The following is a 19,147-nucleotide window of genomic DNA, read 5'->3' as shown; positions in this document are numbered from 1 at the left end:
CGCTCTGGGCTGAGGATCGCTGCATAGTGGGAATTATGGACCACATAGATACTATTCCATGTTTTGTGTAGATCTAATTGAATAGACAATATGCTGCTGACATTTCAATAATATTATATGGATATCTGCTTAAGCAATTACTCAAAATGACATGATTCTATATGGCTCTATGGTTATGTGGTGGTATACTACCTGTATAGATGAGACTATGGGGATCATTTTGTCTGTAAAAATGGAAAAAGAGAAGTTAGAGAAGATAATGGTAGGCAAACCTGTAAACATTTTGGATATATAAATATGCAATTAAACCTATATATATATATATATATATATATATATACCTATACACATGCATATATACATACACATGCACATAAATATTCATACACACACATCTCTATATTCGGCCTAACAATACAAATACTGTTTTAGAGATAATAGAAGGCAAAAGGAAAGTCAATTGTAGTGATTAAAAAGCATGGTTCCTATTTGTTCCTTAGGAGTGAGAGTTGTTAAATCCGAAAGTCAAAATCCCTATTCATTCCATTAGGGGAAAGGGTCCTTAACTCAAAAATCCAGAAGGCCTCTCGTTCTTTGAGGCGAGCGATCCGATTGCCGCCTCGTCGTGTTTGTGGCACTTGTTCTAATACCTGGAATTGAAGCTGGTTGATTTGATGTTTATTGGATAAAAAATGATGTGGGACCGGAAGTTCTGTTCTATTGCATCGAATGTCGGACTTGTGTTTTGATATACGGTCGCGAACGCATTGAGTCGTTTCGCCTACGTAAGCCAAACCGCATGGGCATTTGATAAGGTAGACCACGAAAGATGAGTTGCACGTGTAGAAGTCTCTTGCTTGATAAATTTTGCCTGAGTGGGGATGTGTAATCCTATTTCCCTTTATGACATTGGTGCATTGTGCACAGTGTAGGCATGGGTAGGTGCCTGTCTCACGGGGGGGCAAAGTGGTTTGTCTTATTTGTGGTGTGGTTGTACCAATATCAGCGTGTATCAATTGATCCTTGAGATTGGTGGGATGTTTATAGCACATCCGAATTGGGTTTCTAAATTCAGTAACCTTGGGGTATGATCGTTCCAAAATGGATCAATGTTTTTTAATTATATTTTGGATTTTTGATATGAAATTAAGATAGGTGGTTACGAAAGGTATTCGTGCGGACGCTGTGGGTTTGGTGGGGCGTATGGAGGTCTGTTGAGACAGGGTCAGTTCCTCTTCTAGTAGTTTGGTGGGATAGCCCCTATCAGAAAACTTGTTTGCCATTTCTTGGAGGCGTTGTGTGCGGAGAGAAGGATCCGGTACTATTCTGGCTACTCGTGGGAATTGAGATCGTGGTAAAGATTGCTTGGTGTTGCGGGGGTGACAGCTGGAATAATGTAGTAGTGTATTACGATCGGTAGGTTTTCGGAAGAGGTCAGTGGTTAATGTGCCGGTTGGAGACTTCAATACCAATGTGTCTAGAAAGCTTATTCTGTTTAAGTCTGTGTGAGAGGTAAAGGTGAGATCCGGGTCTTGTTTATTAATGCGGTGAATGAAGTGTGATAGTGAGTCGTTATCCCCAGTCCAAATGCAAAAGATATCATCGATGTATCGATGCCAAATTAATGCGAACCGTTGAAAAAGGGGGTTGGGATAGACGTTGTCTTCCTCGAATTTTGCCATAAAGGCATTTGCGTAAGGAGGCGCTACATTAGCCCCCATTGCTGTCCCCCATTTCTGAATGTAGAATTCGTCGCCGAACATGAAGTAGTTATTGTGTAGGGTGTAGGACTAGTCTCAAAAGTGTGAGACAGAAAGTTTGTGCGCTGAGTGTATAGTTGGAGTTAGACATGAGACTGGAAACGGCTTCAATTCCCCTTTCATGGACATTAGAGGTATAAAGACTATTTACGTCTAGTGTCACTAACAGGCTATTGTCGGGGATGTTTTGTAATGAGGAAATGATGGATAAAAAGTGGGTAGTATCGAGTAAAAAGGAACGGGTATTTTTGATTAGTGGTGTAAGTATTCTTTCTAGAAAAATCGAGAGTGGAGAGAGAATGGAGTCTGTAGATGCGACTATAGGTCTGCCAGGGGGATCAGTCCGATTTTTGTGTATCTTGGGTAATATGTAGAGAACAGGAGTGACCGGATGTTCATTGAGAAGGAAGGTGTAGGTTGGTTTGTCAATTGTGCCTAGTAGGAGGTGGTTATCAAGGAGGGAGATAATTTATTTTTTGATACGAAAGATGGGGTTATGGGCCACTTTGGAGTAAGTAGTTGTGTCAGATAATTGTCTATTTATCTCCCTGACATAGGCTGTAGTATCCATGACCACGATGGCTCCGCCTTTATCGGCTGGTTTTATCGTAATGCTTTTGTCTTCCCTTAGTGTATTGAGAGCAATCAGTTCTTCACTTTTAATGTTGCGAGGTATGTGCATGGATTTATCTTTTGATTCTTTTAGGGTGTTTTCTATATCTTTTCTGACGAGGTCAATAAAGGCCTTTGCTGCATGGTAGTTTTTAGGGGGCATGAATGAACTCTTATTTTTTAGGTTGAGGGAATTTATTGATAAATCTGGGACTGGGCTCAATGTTTGATGTATGGGCCCTTGGGGTTGTTGATCAAAATGTGCCTTTAGTCGGATGGATCTATAGAACCGTTGTAGGTCCTGTTCCAAGGAGAAAGAGTGCAAAGAACTGGACGGGCAGAAGGAAAGCCCTTTGGATAGTATGTTTAGTTCTGCAGGGGATAGTGTACGGGATGATATATTTACTACAATGTCCGTACCTGGGACCGTGTCTGTATCCCTGTCGTGTTCCGATTGGCGTCTTCCCCTTCCTCGGCGTATGAGGCTGGTCTTCTCCTTCCTGGGCGATATCCGCGCCTGTGAAAAAAACGCTGGTTCCGGTAGCCGGTTGATCGTTCGCTCCCTGAGGAGGATGAAGCGTAGCCGGTGAAGGTAGAGTAGTCGTTGCCCGTCGAAGAACTTTGCCACTGCCATCTGTAGACTCACTGTAATTGGTAATCCTCTGAGTCGCGGAAGAATTTGTCACGTTTGGTTGTTTCAAGGTGTTTTTGGTGATCGTTGAGAATTCGTTCAGTCTTCTGTTTGAGATCAGCCCACTCGTCAGCCGGAATCGTGGAAACTAATTGCGTTTCAATCGCTGTTAATTTTTCTTTGGAATCGATGATCGATTTTTTGAGAAATTCTATGCTTAAGACTATAATGTCTAGAGAGCATTTATTTATGATCGATTCGAACTTGTTGCAGTATTCGTTATTGTTAGGAAAAAGAGTTGGACGAAGATGGACCCGAAGGCCTCTCGGGATTTTCTTCTGTTTAAAATATTCTGCCAAGGTAGTGCAGTGCAGTTCCGTAGCAACCAGTTTCTTGGATTCACGTTCCCAATCCGGTGACCGGAATTCGCTGGGTAGTATATGTAGAAAGTTGCTTGACGTGTGCACTTGAGACACTATTTCCTCTGCAGTAGAATTTTCATATGAGAAAGTAGATGACGACATCTGGAGGGTGCTCAATCACACAGGAAATAATCCAATATATATGTTAATTATAGTGGATGGCACTCCTGGTGTGTGGTTTTCGGTGCTCAGTGGAAAGGGTCAGTCAAAATATATATAAAGACCACGGCACTCGATTAGTAGTTTTTCAAGATTAATTCATTTATTTGTTGTCCATCCCAAATAGGATCTTTTTTTGTATTGCAAGTGGCCAACGTTTCGGTCCTACTAGGACCTTGATCACGGCCTGAAATCCGTAATCGCACGCATCTTCTGCGACTTCCCACTTTGGCTCCGGCCTGGTGCACCTGCCCGACCCCTACCACCTCTGCGGAATGGCCTGTCTCTTCCTCTGCCTGTCATTTTCAACATGACCCTGTTATAAAAGTCCCTATAGAAGAGCAGTATTTGTGGAAAAAGCCCCTGCCTCAATCATTTTTTTGGGGGGGGCAACTGGCAAATCACACCAGTAGAAATTATTTGTTCCAATAGCGTTTGTCCCTCTGTATAGCTGCGGTATCTCAGCAGAACCGCACACAACTGCTGCACAATACAATTGCACAATAATATACTTTCTATGTTAGAAAGTATATTATAAGTATATCACACCCCTCAGTATGTCACACCTATTGATAGCACAATGTTACCAGTCTTTAAAAGGACTTTTGTGGCCCTATTAGCTAGCGTTTTGTGTCCCTTACAGCCTGTCCCTGCTCCACACAGCAACCTCTCCCTACACTGGCAAAAGACTGAATGTAAAATGGCGGCCAGATCAGGTTTATTTATAACGTAGGGGGTGTGTCCATGTGCTTAAAAGTCTCTATTGGCTGTCCTTTACCACCTGATAGATGTGTCATAGGTCAAAGTTCTTCACAATGTAAAAGAAGATGACGGGCGCGAATATCGCCATATGTTCGCATGTTCTGCAAATCGCAAACGCACAAAGTTTGCCGCGAAATGACCGCCGGGTGAACCGCAGGGCTATCTTTACTGTCCACTATTCGTACTTTTTTGTAAACTCGAGCCAACACTTCTTATGATGATATTGAAGTAGAGGCTTCTTCACCTTTTTTCGGGATACCATTCCAGAGTTGTGTAATGCGCGTCGCACAGTGCTTGCGTGGATGTCTGGACGTCCACCTCTTGGCTTTGGAATGAATGGACTTCATTTCGTATTCTTCCAACTGTCATGGCACTCACATAATGCAGTTAGGCAATGTACTAGGCAGAGATATCGATGAGCTGGTTGATGGTGTTTCTCTTTTCTTGGGAAATCTTCTTCACGGCTTCTCCTGGATTCTAACCAGTTACCTTTCACTTGGAAATGAACCTAATAACACACTGAGCTATTAGGGAATGTGAGAACAGGTTGTAATTTGTAGTATAGAAGAAGAAAAAGATTGTTCCACCACCAGGAGCAAAACAGTAACAATGCAGTTACATGACAAGAATCTGCATAACTAATTATATGCTAAATAGTTGCAAGTCCAATTTATGTATGAGATAGCCAAGATGATTGTCTATAACATGATGGTAGTCTCACGTTCGAAGCAGTAGTGGATGGTGAGATATGGAGCCTGAAAGTCAAAAGTTCAAAACATTGAACCTAAATATATCTTCACAGTCACTAACAATGTCCTTGTAAGACGGTAAACTCTATATTGTTTGTCTAAATTGCTGTGTCTGTAACAGAAATCTGTTGTCACAACAGTGAACAAGCAGAGAATTGTGTCTCTGCTTTGGACCATACAAAATGCCTATGACACGTCTATATCGTTCCACCTGATTGGCTGTGAAACTGGCTACAAAGCATTATGGACGTGCCTGCCAGGCAGGACCCTCTCTCTTCATATTCCTTGCGCTGCTATGCAAACTATGTGATTCGACTAAACTGAATCCCCAAGACTACGCCATGTTTTTGGGAAATTCTAAATGAATTGGATTTCTTTAGAATGAGTTCACCCATCTCTATTTACCATAGCTTGTATTGGAAAACACGAAAATAAATTGTTTGTCGGATGAAATAAAAAAAAGAAATAAAATTTCGCAATTTTGGGGGGTTTATTTTAACAGCGTTCACTGTACGATAAAGTTGACATTATAACCTTGAGGAAGGCAGATAAATATTATTAATATCACTACTGAATAGTAATAATTAAATTAATGTCCCCTGGCTGGCTCGCCATTGAAGAAGGGTTGATATTGCTTATTAATAACAATAATTATTATCAATAGCCATATCTGAAGTTATTGGTATAAAAAAGGGAGAAAGATTACCAATTATCAGATGATAACAGTCAGTATTCCCCTTTCGTTCTCAGTTTATACCTCAGCTACAATATATTGCCTTGGTATCACCAGGAATAGCACACAACTCTTGTAGATGTAACCTAAAAGACACTTTTACTTAACCACAATGTACTATAACATATACACAATCAGTTACAAATACTTTCAATATCATGGTCATATCAGTATACATACACCATGTAACTGGCCTATAGTCTAACAATATAGACAACAGATACTTAGCCTTAGAATGTAAGGTGGTCCTTCTTCTTCTTCCATCTAAGAGGTCACAGGAAGCTGGCCTGGGTGAGGAATGCCATAGGGGCTAGGTACATTGCTACTATATTAACACCTGCCTACCAAGAATTCATTGTACCTGTGATGTCAGCACAGGAATGGGCAGTCTCATGATTATGGAACCATGTGACAAAGTGAAGTTACAGATTTATATAGTGTATACTGTATATATGTTTTACTACTTTAAAAAAATAAAACCTTCAAATACAGCAGCATGAATTATGCCCCCCTCCTATGTCGAGTTAGAGAGGACCTCAATAGATGGTCGAAGGAACTATACACATGGTTTGGCCACTGTTCTATATTTAAGATGAATGTTCTTCCTTGTCCACTATACCTCCTCCAAACCCTTCCTATAAAATTACCCTCAAGTTTCTTTGCTACTGCCCACCGAGATCTCTTTAAGTTTATCTGGGCGGGTAAAAGGCCAAGACTTGCTCGTACCTTACTTCATACCCCTAAGGAGCAGGGGGGCCTGGGGATACCCGATCTGCGTAAATACTATGCAGCCACCATGCTCCAGCGGGTCATGGACTGGTGCCATCACGCTCCCTTTAGCAATGGGTTACCATTGAACATCTGCGTTCCCAGTCCCCCTATGCTTTTACAGTGGGCGATGTCCCAGATCCCTAATGCGCTTTCTACCCATCCCACCATAGGCCCGACCCTACTCCAATTCCGCAAACACGCTAGCCTGACTATGATTTTGTCAGCCCCATCCACACTGTTTCCAGTCCTAGGACACCCAGCTTTCCAGGTCATCTGCTCTTCTGGCCCATTTATGAGCTAGAGCCTGGGGGGTAAGTGTCAAGCCCCCTACTTTAGAACATCAAGATGGTGGTTTACATATCTTGAACTAATAAATCTCTCTGACCCCTGTGTACTTCCCCGCAGCCAATAAACGTGCGGGGAAGTACTGGCAATCACTGTTATACTGTAGCCATGTTGGTTACTGCCATTACAGTGATTGGCTGGACGGAAGGCGTCATCGGGTGCTATATAGCACCCGATGACATGTGGTTCAGCTCAGTCTTAGTCAGGGACAGCTGCAGTAGAAGGGACAGATAGTGTCGGGACAGGAATTGGTTTATTTTTTTAGGCAGGGTTTATTGTTAAAAGGTGTTAGAGACCCAAAAGTCCTTTTAAGGACTATTGTTTTATCTGGCTGCAATATAAATTATTAGCGCAACCTGCGCTAAATTGCGTGCAATTGTTTGGCCGCTGCTGACAGTCACACAACCACTGCTACATCTGTTGTGTTACATTTGCGCATCCTAAATATCTGTGACATTCAGCGCAATTGTTTGGCCACTGCTGAATAGTGACATTACCTGCACTACATCTCCTATATAACGTTTCCGCATCCTAAATATCAGTGACATTCAGATACATTTTTTCGCCGCTTGTGATAGCGACATTACCTGTGCTACATCTCCTGTATAACGTTTGAGCATCCTAAATATCTGTGACATTCAGTTTAATTTTCTCGCCGCTGGTGACAGTTATATTACCTGTGCTACATCTCCTGTATAAAGTTTGCACATCCTAAATATCAGTGACATTTTTTCGCCTCTGGTGACAGCGACATTACCTGCGCTACATCTTCTGTATAACGTTTGCACATCCTAAATATCTGTGACATTCAGTAAAAAAAATTCGCCTCTGGTGACAGTTACATTACCTGTGCTACATCTCCTGTATAACGTTTGAGCATCCTAAATATCTGTGACATTCAGTTTAATTTTTTCGCCTCTGGTGGCAGCGACATTACCTGCGCTACATTTCCTGTATGTTTGCACATCCTAAATAACAGTGACATTCAGTATAATTTTTTCGCCGCTGGTGACAGCGACATTACCTGTACTACATCTCCTGTATAATATTTGAGCATCCTAAGTATCTGTGACATTCTTGCAAGCATATATACTATTTAATATGCTCAAGGCGAGCAGCAAGGGACGGGAAAGTGGCCGCGCTGCTGATGGTGCATGCAGAGGCCGTGGCCCTGGGCGCGGTGAAACTGTGCCTGCTGCCAAAGCACAAGAAACACACTCATCCACGATACCTAGCTTCATGTCTCAGTTTGCAGGGAGGCGCAGGACACCACTCTCGAAGTCACACCAGTGCAACCAGGTGGTCGGTTGGATTGCAGCAGATAATGCTTCCAGTCGGTTAAGCACCACCCTGTCTTCCACAAAGTCCAGTCTCAGTAGCCAAGAGTCTGGTTAACAGAATCCTCACCCTGATCCTCTTTCCTCCCACCATGGAGAGTCTTGGCAAACAAGTGATCCCACACTTGGATATTCCGAGGAGCTCTTTTCACCGCCATTCCTTGATTTGGCCCTCTCGCCAAGCCCGCTTGAAGAGGGACATGAAGAGATCTTGTGCACTCCCAAACTCGTGAGCATCCACAGTCAGAAAAAGATGACTGTGGGGAATGGCAATTAGTGTTTCACGAGGTGGATGATGATGATGAGACACAGTTGCCAATAAGTCAATGGCAGTTAGTGTCTCAAGAGGTTGATGATGAGGATAAGACACAGTTGTCAATAACTGAGGTTGTTGTTAGGTCAACAAGTCAGGATGATGACTAGAGCAAGGAAGTGGAAGAGGAGGTGGTGGATGATGAAATCACTGACCCAACCTGGGAAGGTGGCAAGCCGAACGAGGACAGCAGTACAGAGGGGCAAGGAACCGCAGCACCGCAACAGGCTGGAGGAGGCAGTGAGTTGGCAAAAGGGAGAAGGCGGGCCACACCAAAACAGGCTCACAACTTGCGGCACTCTCCTTAGCCAAGGGATAGGTGTTCCGCAGTCTGGCACTTTTTTGAGGTGCGAACGATAAAAGAATTGTCATGTACAACCTGTTCCATACCAAAATGAGCAGGAGCGTGAACACTAGCAACCTCATCAGCATGATCCGCCACATGGCATCAAAGCACCCTAATAGGTGGGCGAACGCCTGGGTCCACAATCAGTGTCTTCGGGTCACACCACTGCCTCATCTTCCCCTGTGTTACGTGCTGGCCAATCCCCTGTCCAAGACGCAAGCCCGGATGCCTCCCATCCTGCTCCTGGTCCTTCGCAAGTACCATAATCTAGCACATTCACTTCTGTGTCCCAGCGCAGCGTACAGATATCCATACCCCAAGCCTTTGAACGAAAGCGCAAATACACAGCCACCCACCCAAAAGACATAGCACTAAATGCGCACCTTTCCAAATTGCTGGCCCAGGAAATATTGCTATTTAAGCTTGTGGACACTGAGGCTTTCCGCAGCCTTATGGGCGGTGGCCGTCCCTCGTTACTCAGTCCAGAGCCGCCACTATTTTTCCTAGTGTGCCGCCCCCGCCTTAAACCAGCATATGTCCCGTAACATCACCCGTGCCCTGACCAACGCAGTTATTGGGAAGGTCCACTTAACAACTGACACATGGACAAGTGCTTTTGGCCAGGGACGCTACATTTCGCCGACGGCAGACTGGGTGAACGTTGTGGAGGCCCGGAGCGAGTCGTAAACTGGGATGGCACAGGTGCTACTGATGCCAAGGATTGCGGGCCCTACTTCCATCAGGATTTCCGCCACGACCTACATTAGTGGCTGCAGCCACCCTTCTCCACTTCCACCTCTGAATTCTCATCTTGCAGCTCCAGTCAGCCATCTGTCAGTAGCTGGAAGCAATGTACGCCCTCATACACGCACTTACCACATACATGGACGCACTGATACATGCAGTCACCACATACATAGATGCGCTCACCACTTACATGGACTCACTCATACACAGTCAGCACATACATGGACACACTCAAACACAGTCATCACATACATGGATGCATTCATACACGTGTTCACCACATACATAGACGCACTCATACACGCGGTCATCACATACATAGACGCACTCATACACGCGGTCACCACATACATTGATGCATTCATACACGTGCTTACCACATACAGTCATGTTAAAAAATTAGGACACCCTTTGAAAGCATGTGGTTTTTTGTAACATTTTTAATAAAAGGTTATTTCATCTCCGTTTCAACAATACAGAGAGATTAAAGTAATCCAACTAAACAAAGAAAACTGAAGAAAAGTCTTTTCAAGATCTTCTGTAAATGTCATTCTACAAAAATGCCTATTCTAACTGAGGAAAAAGATAGGACACCCTCACATGTATTCCCTCTTAAATTGGCTCAGATCTCACACAGGTATATCACACCAGGTGCACATAATTAGTAGATCGTTACTCTGCATGTTGAATGAGGCTTGCCCTATTTAAACCTCAGACATTTAGTTTGGTGTGCTCCTGACTGTTGAAGTGAGAGTGAGCACCATGGTGAGAGCAAAAGAGCTGTCAGAGGACTTCAGAAAAAAGATTGTAGCAGCCTATGAGTCTGGGAAGGGATTTAAAAAGATCTCAAAAGATTTTGAAATCAGCCATTCCACTGTCCGGAAGATAGTCTACAAGTGGAGGGCTTTCAAAACAACTGCCAACATGCCCAGGACTGGTCGCCCCAGCAAGTTCACCCCAAGAGCAGACCGCAAGATGCTAAAAGAGGTCTCCAAAAACCCTAAAGTGTCATCTCGAGAACTACAGCAGGCTCTGGCTACTGTTGATGTAGAAGTACATGCCTCTACAATCAGAAAGAGACTGTACAAGTTTAACTTGCATGGGAGGTGTGCAAGGAGGAAACCTTTGCTTTCCAAGAGAAACATCGAGGCCAGACTGACATTTGCCAGAGATAAAGTTGACAAAGACCAGGACTTCTGGAATAATGTTCTTTGGACAGATGAGTCCAAAATTGAATTATTTGGACACAACAGCAGAGGACATGTTTGGCGTAAACCAAACACAGCATTCCAAGAAAAGAACCTCATACCAACTGTGAAGCATGGAGGTGGAAGTGTCATGGTTTGGGGCTGCTTTGCTGCAGCAGGACCTGGTCAGCTCACCATCATAGAATCCACGATGAATTCTACTGTGTATCAGAAGGTGCTTGAAGAACATGTGAGACCATCAGTTAGAAAATTAAAGCTGAAGCGGAACTGGACCATGCAACATGACAATGACCCAAAACATACTAGTAAATCAACCAAAGATTGGCTGAAAAAGAAGAAATGGAGAGTCCTGGAATGGCCAAGTCAAAGTCCAGATTTGAATCCCATTGAGATGCTGTGGGGTGACTTGAAAAGGGCTGTACGTGCAAGAAACCCCTCAAACATCTCACAGCTGAAAAAGTTCTGCATTGAGGAGTGGGGTAAAATTTCCTCAGACCGATGTCGAAGAGTGGTAGATGGCTACAAGAACCGTCTCACTGCAGTTATTTCAGCCAAAGGAGGTAACACTCGCTATTAGGGGCAAGGGTGTCCTATCTTTTTCCTCAGTTAGAATAGGCATTTTTGTAGAATGACATTTACAGAAGATCTTGAAAAGACTTTTCTTCAGTTTTCTTTGTTTAGTCGGATTACTTTAATCTCTCTGTATTGTTGAAACGGAGATGAAATAACCTTTTATTAAAAATGTTACAAAAAACCACATGCTTTCAAAGGGTGTCCTAATTTTTTCACATGACTGTACATAGATGCACTCATACACAGTCATCATACACATGGGCGCACTTATACATAATCTCATCACATATATAAATATATATCTATATATACACATATACACACACATACATGAACATAGTTATACACCTATTTCAACACACAGACACTTACTTTTCCTGTAGACAGCTGATGTCTGGTGCTCACAGGCAGCCTGGAGAATTAGGTGCCATCACCCCTCTGTGCCATCCAAGGACAGCAGTGGACAGGGGCGTAGATAAGGGGGGGTATAGGGGGCTTCAAACCCCCCCCCCCCCCAGAGTGTCTGCCCTCAGCATCAGTGGCGGATTACAATAGGGACGTTCGGGTCGGCAGTCCCGGGCCCAGCACCGCTGGGGGGCCCAACGCTGACCCGAACGCCCACATACTGCGGCGGGGCACGGGAGAGCATAGCTCCCTGTCCCATCGCCGATCACCACCATAGGCTTCAGGCCTTGTAGGCCTGAGGCCTATGCGGTAGTGAAATCCCGGCGCAAGCGTGCGTGATGACGTCATCGCACGCCTGTGCCGGGACGCAGCACTGTGACGCGCCTGACTCATCCCGCCTTCCTCTGCGAGCAAGCGCCTGGCCCTGGACATAGGTGAGTATTTAGCTTTGCATTTTTTGTTCATTTTTTTTATTTATTTCATGTGCCTACTTTGGGGGACATGTGGGGGGGACACACAGGAGGACATATTAGGGAAGATAAATCAAGTACATGGGAGGGGAATGTGGGGGCTGTATGGGACCAAATTATTATGGGAGGGAATACTATGTGGGGGCAAATTATTATCAGAGGGACTACTATGTGGGGGCAAATTACTAGATGGGGCAGTGTGGGGGCAAATTACTAGATGGGGCAGTGTGGGGGCAAATTGCTATGTGGGGGCAAATTATTATGGGAGGGACTACTATGTGGGGGCAAATTTTTTTATATGGGGGCAGTGTGGGGGAAACTATTGGGTGGGGACAGTGTGGGGAAATTGCTATGTGGGGGCAAATTACTATGTGGGGGCAGTGTGGGGGCAAATTACTATGTGGGGGCAAATTACTATGTGGGGGAAGTGTAGTGGAAATTGCTATGTGGGAACAGTGTGGGGAAATTGCTATGTGGGGGCAAATTACCATGTGGGGGCAGTGTGGGGGCAAATTACTATGTGGGGGCAGTGTGGGGCAAATTACTATGTGGGGGCAGTGTGGGGGCAAATTACTATGTGGGGGAAGTGTGGGGGAAATTACTGTGTGGGGCAGTGTGGGGCAAATTACTGTGTGGGGGCAAACTACTATATGGGGCAGTTTGGGGGAAATTACTGTGTGGGGGCAAAATACTATGGGGGGATTACTATGTGGGGCAGTGTGGTGGAAATGACTATATGGGGGTGTTGCTATTGGGGAGGCACTGTAGGGGCAATTCTATTATTTCTGGGGACACTATACAGGGATTATTGCCTGGGGCACAATAGAGTGTGGTATTATTACTTGGGGCACTCTAGGGGACATTATAGCTGCAGTGGACACTATAGGAACATTTGGGGGAATTGATCAAACTGGTGTAATGCAGAACTGGCTTAGTTGCCCATAGCAACCAATCAGATTCCACCTTTCATATTTGACAGCTCTTTTGGAAATCCAGTTCTACTTTGCACCAGTTTGATAAATTACCCCAATTATGTCTATTAGGGTCACTATTTTTTCAGTAGTTTAGTTCCTGGGGCATTGGGGAGCAGAACGGGCACAGTATTGGGGGTGGCAGCAGGATGACACTGTGGGGACACCAGGATGAGGAGGTTGATGGAAAAATTGAGAAATCTAACATGTCTGTGTTACAAACTGTAGAGACGAGATGCGGCTGAAAGAATTTGCCATGGTGGTCTGGGTCAAATAGGGGAGAAGAGGAAAGAGAAGGTCTACATGACAGGAGATGTCACTGGATGTAAGAGGTACTGTATGTGGTGCTGTATTCTCCTCCAAGTCTTTTTTATTACAATTATATGTATTTTAAATTTGGCGACCAGATTTTTCAGTTTAGGACCCAATTTGGGGTATTTTAGGTTAGTGATAGATTATTAGATAGTAGTAGTACATATACTTTGCGCAAGTAGCTCACTTAGTCACTTACATAAGGAACGGCGGGTCCGTCTTACAATAGGGACACTGTCAGGGACACTGTTATGGGGGGGGGGGAGATCTGTGGATGTGGATGATGACTCTTATAATTTAAGAAAGCTGAACCCCCCTCAGGAAAAAAAATATCTACGGCCCTGGCAGTGGATGAGTTAATCAGTAACCTACTATGGGAGTGTCAGAGAACAGGAAACACAGGAGGGGGTGGCAGGCATTATAGAGCTCTGTGTGCAGGAGCAGCCAACCTGCTCTACGCTAGCTTCGTGCTGGGGTGGGGCTTGATCCCAGGACGCTCTGCTATTGGCTGGCAACAACTGTCATAGTAAGCTGCCAGCCAATAGAAAACAAAAAGCAGTACTGGCAAGTGCTGTGCCAGTACTGCGGATCCCAGAGTGAGAACGGCCATAAGAGGAGGAGACAGTAATTGTACTCTTTCCTCCTCACTGAACAAGGACCTTCAGTGGGAGGAGCTCCAGCGCTGCTGCTGTATGTAGTACCTGCTTCTGTAAAGTACAGCACAGCAATAGGTAGGGAAAGCCTATAGATCTAATAAAAACATTCAGTACTGCCTCAGGGCCCCAAAGCAGTCACTTCCCCTGTTTCCCTGAAAGCTACGCCACTGATAACCATCCCACTTATGTGTCTACTGAAACGCTCACTGCTCACAATTAAGGTGGACGCTTTGCATGTAGAAGAGGTGGAAATGGGGGAAGACAGTACACAGGGTGATACCCAGACCACCCTCAGTTTGTCTTCTCAGCGCGACTTGGATGATGAGGAGGAGGAGCAGGAGACGGTTGCCTCCGCTACAGAGGATGGGCCAAAGAGGAGGAAGAGGATGAGGAGATTGAGAGTCATCCTCCTGATGAGGACAGCAAAGTCTTGTCTGTTGGGACTCTAGCACACATAGCTGACTTTATGTTGTGCTGCCTTTCCTGTGACCCTTACGTTATACAGATTTTGGCCAAAACCGATTACTGGTTGTTCACCCTTCTCGACCCCCGCTACAAAGAGAACTTCTCATCTCTTATTCCTGTGGTGGAGAGGACGAGCAAAATGGTGCAATACCAGAAGGTCCTTGTGGAAAATTGCTCCAAAAATTTCCAGCTGACTATGCTGGCAGCAGAGTACGTAGTTCCTTGGGCAATCGAGAAGGGGAGTACGTAGCAGACAGTGTCAGTGTCCTCAGTGATCCCTCTGTGCCTTACAACTATTGGGTGTCCAAGCTTGGACACGTGGCACGAACTGGCGCTGTACACCTTGGAGGTGCTGACCTGCCCTGGCGCTAGCGTTTTGTCAGAGCAGGCATTTAGTGCTGCTGGGGGCCTAATGCCTGATAAGGGCATCCGCCTGTCAACTGAGAATGCTGACAGGTTGACTCCTATCAAAATGCAACAGATTCCACCTTTTATTTTTGACAGCTCCTTTAGAAAATGAAAGGTGGAATCTGATTGGTTGCTATGGGCACCTAAGCCAGTTCTAATTTACACCAGTTTGATAAATGACCCCAATTATGAGAACTCTAACGTGTCTGTGTAACAAACTCTGTAGAGACGAGATGTGGCTGAAAGAATTAGTCATGGCGTTCTGGGTAAAACGGAGGAGAAGAGGAAAGAGAAGATCTACATGACAGGAGAAGTCACTGGATCTAACTCACTACTGTGACCTGCGTCTCATCTTCTCCTCTAAGTCTTTTTTTATCATAATCGTATGAATTTTTAATTTGGCAACTAAAATTTAAATTTGTCACCTGCAGTCCTATGTAACAGTGATAACTTTCTGTGTACAGATAATGTAGTAGATTTTCCATGCAGTCCTATGTAACACCCCACATAACACAATAGTTCACTGTGTTATGTGGGGTGTTACATAGGACTGCAGGTAACATCTATGACATCTGTACTCAGAGAGGTATGAGATGTGGGGGTCAGACTCCTGGCACCCCCGCCAATCCGCTGTTTGAGGAGACCGCGATGTCCCAGTGAGCGCCGCAGCCTCTTTACTCAACCGAGCGCTGTCCATTTGATAGCACTGTGCTTGGTATTACAGCTCAGCCCCAATCACTGCACCTAGACCATGTGAACAATGTCATATGGCCCAGGAAGAGACTGTGGCGCTTACGAAGCACCGCAGCCTCTTCATACAGAAAAAAACTAAAACTAAAATGGAGGGAGGGAGCGCCGAATTGGGTAGACAGCCCCGGGCCTATCATGCACTTAATCCGCCCCTGGATGTGAGTCAGCACAAGGCTCTCTGATTCATATCTTTTGGCATTGTAGCAAGCTCAGACAGTTCTGGGAGACGGTGCACTAGACTCTTGCTTCGATTTCTCCGTTCTCCATACCAAATACCCATGGATTCTTTTTGCTATTCCTTTCGGATTTGTCCACTCGTCTCCTCAGTAAGTGAATCTCATGGCATTTGGTAAGTGCTGCTCGGGCCTGCATACCAGCCAGGTGGAAGTCCCCCTCCCCACCCACCATCTTTAGATCTTTGGGTTCACAAGGTGGAAGACCTCCAGAGAATGGAGGAGCTGACTGCTCTTTTGAGACACATCCACAAGGCTTTCATTACCTCTTGGACCCTGTGGTTTGTGTTCCAGAGTTCACTGGAATATCAGGCTTTATTGGCCTAGTGGAGATTTTGAGATTGTGTGTTATATATATTATTTCTCCCTCTCAACCCATCTGTCTTCCCCTCCTTTCCTCCTGTTCCGGGTCCATCCCCCTCTAATATCCTGGTGTTTTTGTTTGTCTCCCCTCTGCCCATGGCTTTCTGTAACCATAATTCCAAGGGAGAAATCAGGGACAGCTGATCTGGCTTCACAAATGAACCCCACTTCTCTTCAGAAATAATGCTGAAAAGAAAGAACCTTTGAAGGACAAGGAGAAGAGATTCATGGAAAAAGAATTCATTCAAATATCTGTCTCCTGATCTCCATTACGGTGTGTGACTGTAAGTAGAGGGCTTGTATTAATATAAGCCCCGTGGTTTCTCAATTTACCCTATAAGAACCTATATATAGCGATATTGATGCTAGGTATATGTTAAACAAATATTTCAATATATAGATATTTATGTGGTTTTTAAAGAGTATCATTAAAAGTTAATTTTCAATTAGGCGTATTTTTTTCAGTTAGGCTACTTTCACATTTGCAGCAGAGGGATCCGGCAAGCAGTTCCGTCGCCGCAAAACTTATGCCAACTGATGGCATTTGTAAGACTGATCAGGATCCTGATCAGTCTTAAAAATGCCTGATCAGTCAGAAAAATGTATTGAAATGCCGGATCCGTCTTTCAAGTGTCATCCGGCAAAACGGACCCGGCATTTATTTTTTTCACCTTTTTTTTCGGTCTGCGCATTAGCAGACCGGAAGGACGGATCCGGCATTCCGGTATTTTGAATGCCGGATCTGGCACTAATACATTCCTACGGAAAAAACTGCTGGATCCGGCATTGAGGCAAGTCTTCAGTTTTTTGTCAGGAGATAAAACGGTAGCATGCTTCAGTTTTTTGTCAGGATTGCTCTCCATTCAGAATGCATGGGGATATGCCTGATCAGTTCTTTTCCGGTATAGAGCCCCTGTGACTGAACTCTATGCCGGAAAAGAAAAACGCAAGTGTGAAAGTACCCTTAGTATTCCACGTAGCGGACAAAAAATACTATTGCAGTCCCTTTAACACAAATGACGTACATGTATGCCATTTAGCATTAAGGGGTTAAAAAATTATTCAAGTTATAACAAATGATCTGCTATCCACTGGACGGGGGATAACTGTTAGATTGTTGGGATTTGACTGCTGGGGCCACCACGGATCACAAGAACGAGGGACCCAAACTCTATAGGAATAACAGAAATAGACAAGTTCATCTCCCGACTAATGCCTCATGCACGCGACAGTTTTTTTTCACGGTCCGCAAAACGGGGTTCCGTTGTTCCGTGATCCGTGTCCGTTTTTTTTCCCGTGTGTCTTTCCTGGCCGTGCGGAGCCAAACGGATCCGTCCTGACTTACAATGCAAGTCAATGGGGACGGATCCGTTTGACGTTGACACAATATGGTGCAATTGCAAACGGATCCGTCCCCCATTGACTTTCAATGTAAAGTCAGGGTATATTTTAACTTGAAGCATCCTCATCACCATGGGAATGCCTCTATGTTAGGATATACCATCGGATTTGAGTTATATCGTGAAAACTCTGATCCGACAGTATATTCTAACACAGAGGCGGAACTCCCTCCCCAGTTTTAAATTCATTGGTGGCCAGTGCGGCCCCCCCCCCCTCCCTCCCCTGTATTACATTCATTGGTGGCCAGTGCGGCCTCCCCTCTCCCTCCCCTCCTAATTAAAATCCCCCCCCCCCATATACTATGGCCCCAGTTGTGCCCCCATCTTTATAGTGATGGGGACACTTCAAGTTAAAATATACTAAGAACTGTGTACATGACTGCCCCCTGCTGCCTGGCAGCACCCGATCTCTTACAGGGGGCTGTGATCCGCACAATTAACCCCTCAGGTGCCGCACCTGAGGGGTTAATTGTGCGGATCATAGCCCCCTGTAAGAGATCAGGTGCTGCCAGGCTGGAGGGGGCAGACCCCCCTCCCTCCCTGCCCAGTTTTAAATTCATTGGTGGCCTGTGCAGCCCCCCTCCCTCCCCTGTATTACATTCATTGGTGGCCAGTGCGGCCCCCCCTCCTAATTAAAATCCCCCCCCATATACTATGGCCCCAGTTGTGCCCCCATCTTTATATTATGGCCCCAGTTGTGCCCTCATACATATACTATGACCCCAGATGTGTCCCTATACATATATTATGGCCCCAGTTGTGCCCCCATACATATATTACGGTCCCAGTTGTGCCCCATACATATATTACGGTCCCAGTTGTGCCCCCATATACGATGGCCCCAGTTGTGCCCCCATAGATATATTATGGCCCCAGTTGGTGGCAGCGGAGAGTTCCAATCGGAGTCCCAGTTTAATCGCTGGGGCTCCGATCGGTAACCATGGCAACCACGACGCTACTGCAGTCCTGGCTGCCATGGTTACTTAGCAATTTTAGAAGCATTATACTTACCTGCGCTGTCTGTGGCCGGCCAGGCGCTCCTCCTACTGGTAAGTGAAAGATCGCAGATCCGTCTGCATAAAAGCTTTTTCAGATCCGACAGTATATTCTAACACGGAGGCGTTCCCATAGTGATGGGGACTCTTCAAGTTAGAATATACTAAAAACTGTGTACATGACTGCCCCCCTGCTGCCTGGCAGCACCCAATCTCTTACAGGGGGCTGTGATCCGCAGAATTAACCCCAC

This window comes from Bufo gargarizans, chromosome 1 (genome assembly GCF_014858855.1).
Source record: "Bufo gargarizans isolate SCDJY-AF-19 chromosome 1, ASM1485885v1, whole genome shotgun sequence".
In the NCBI taxonomy this organism is placed as follows: Eukaryota; Metazoa; Chordata; class Amphibia; order Anura; family Bufonidae; genus Bufo; species Bufo gargarizans.
Note: the sequence above shows the minus strand (reverse complement) of the source record.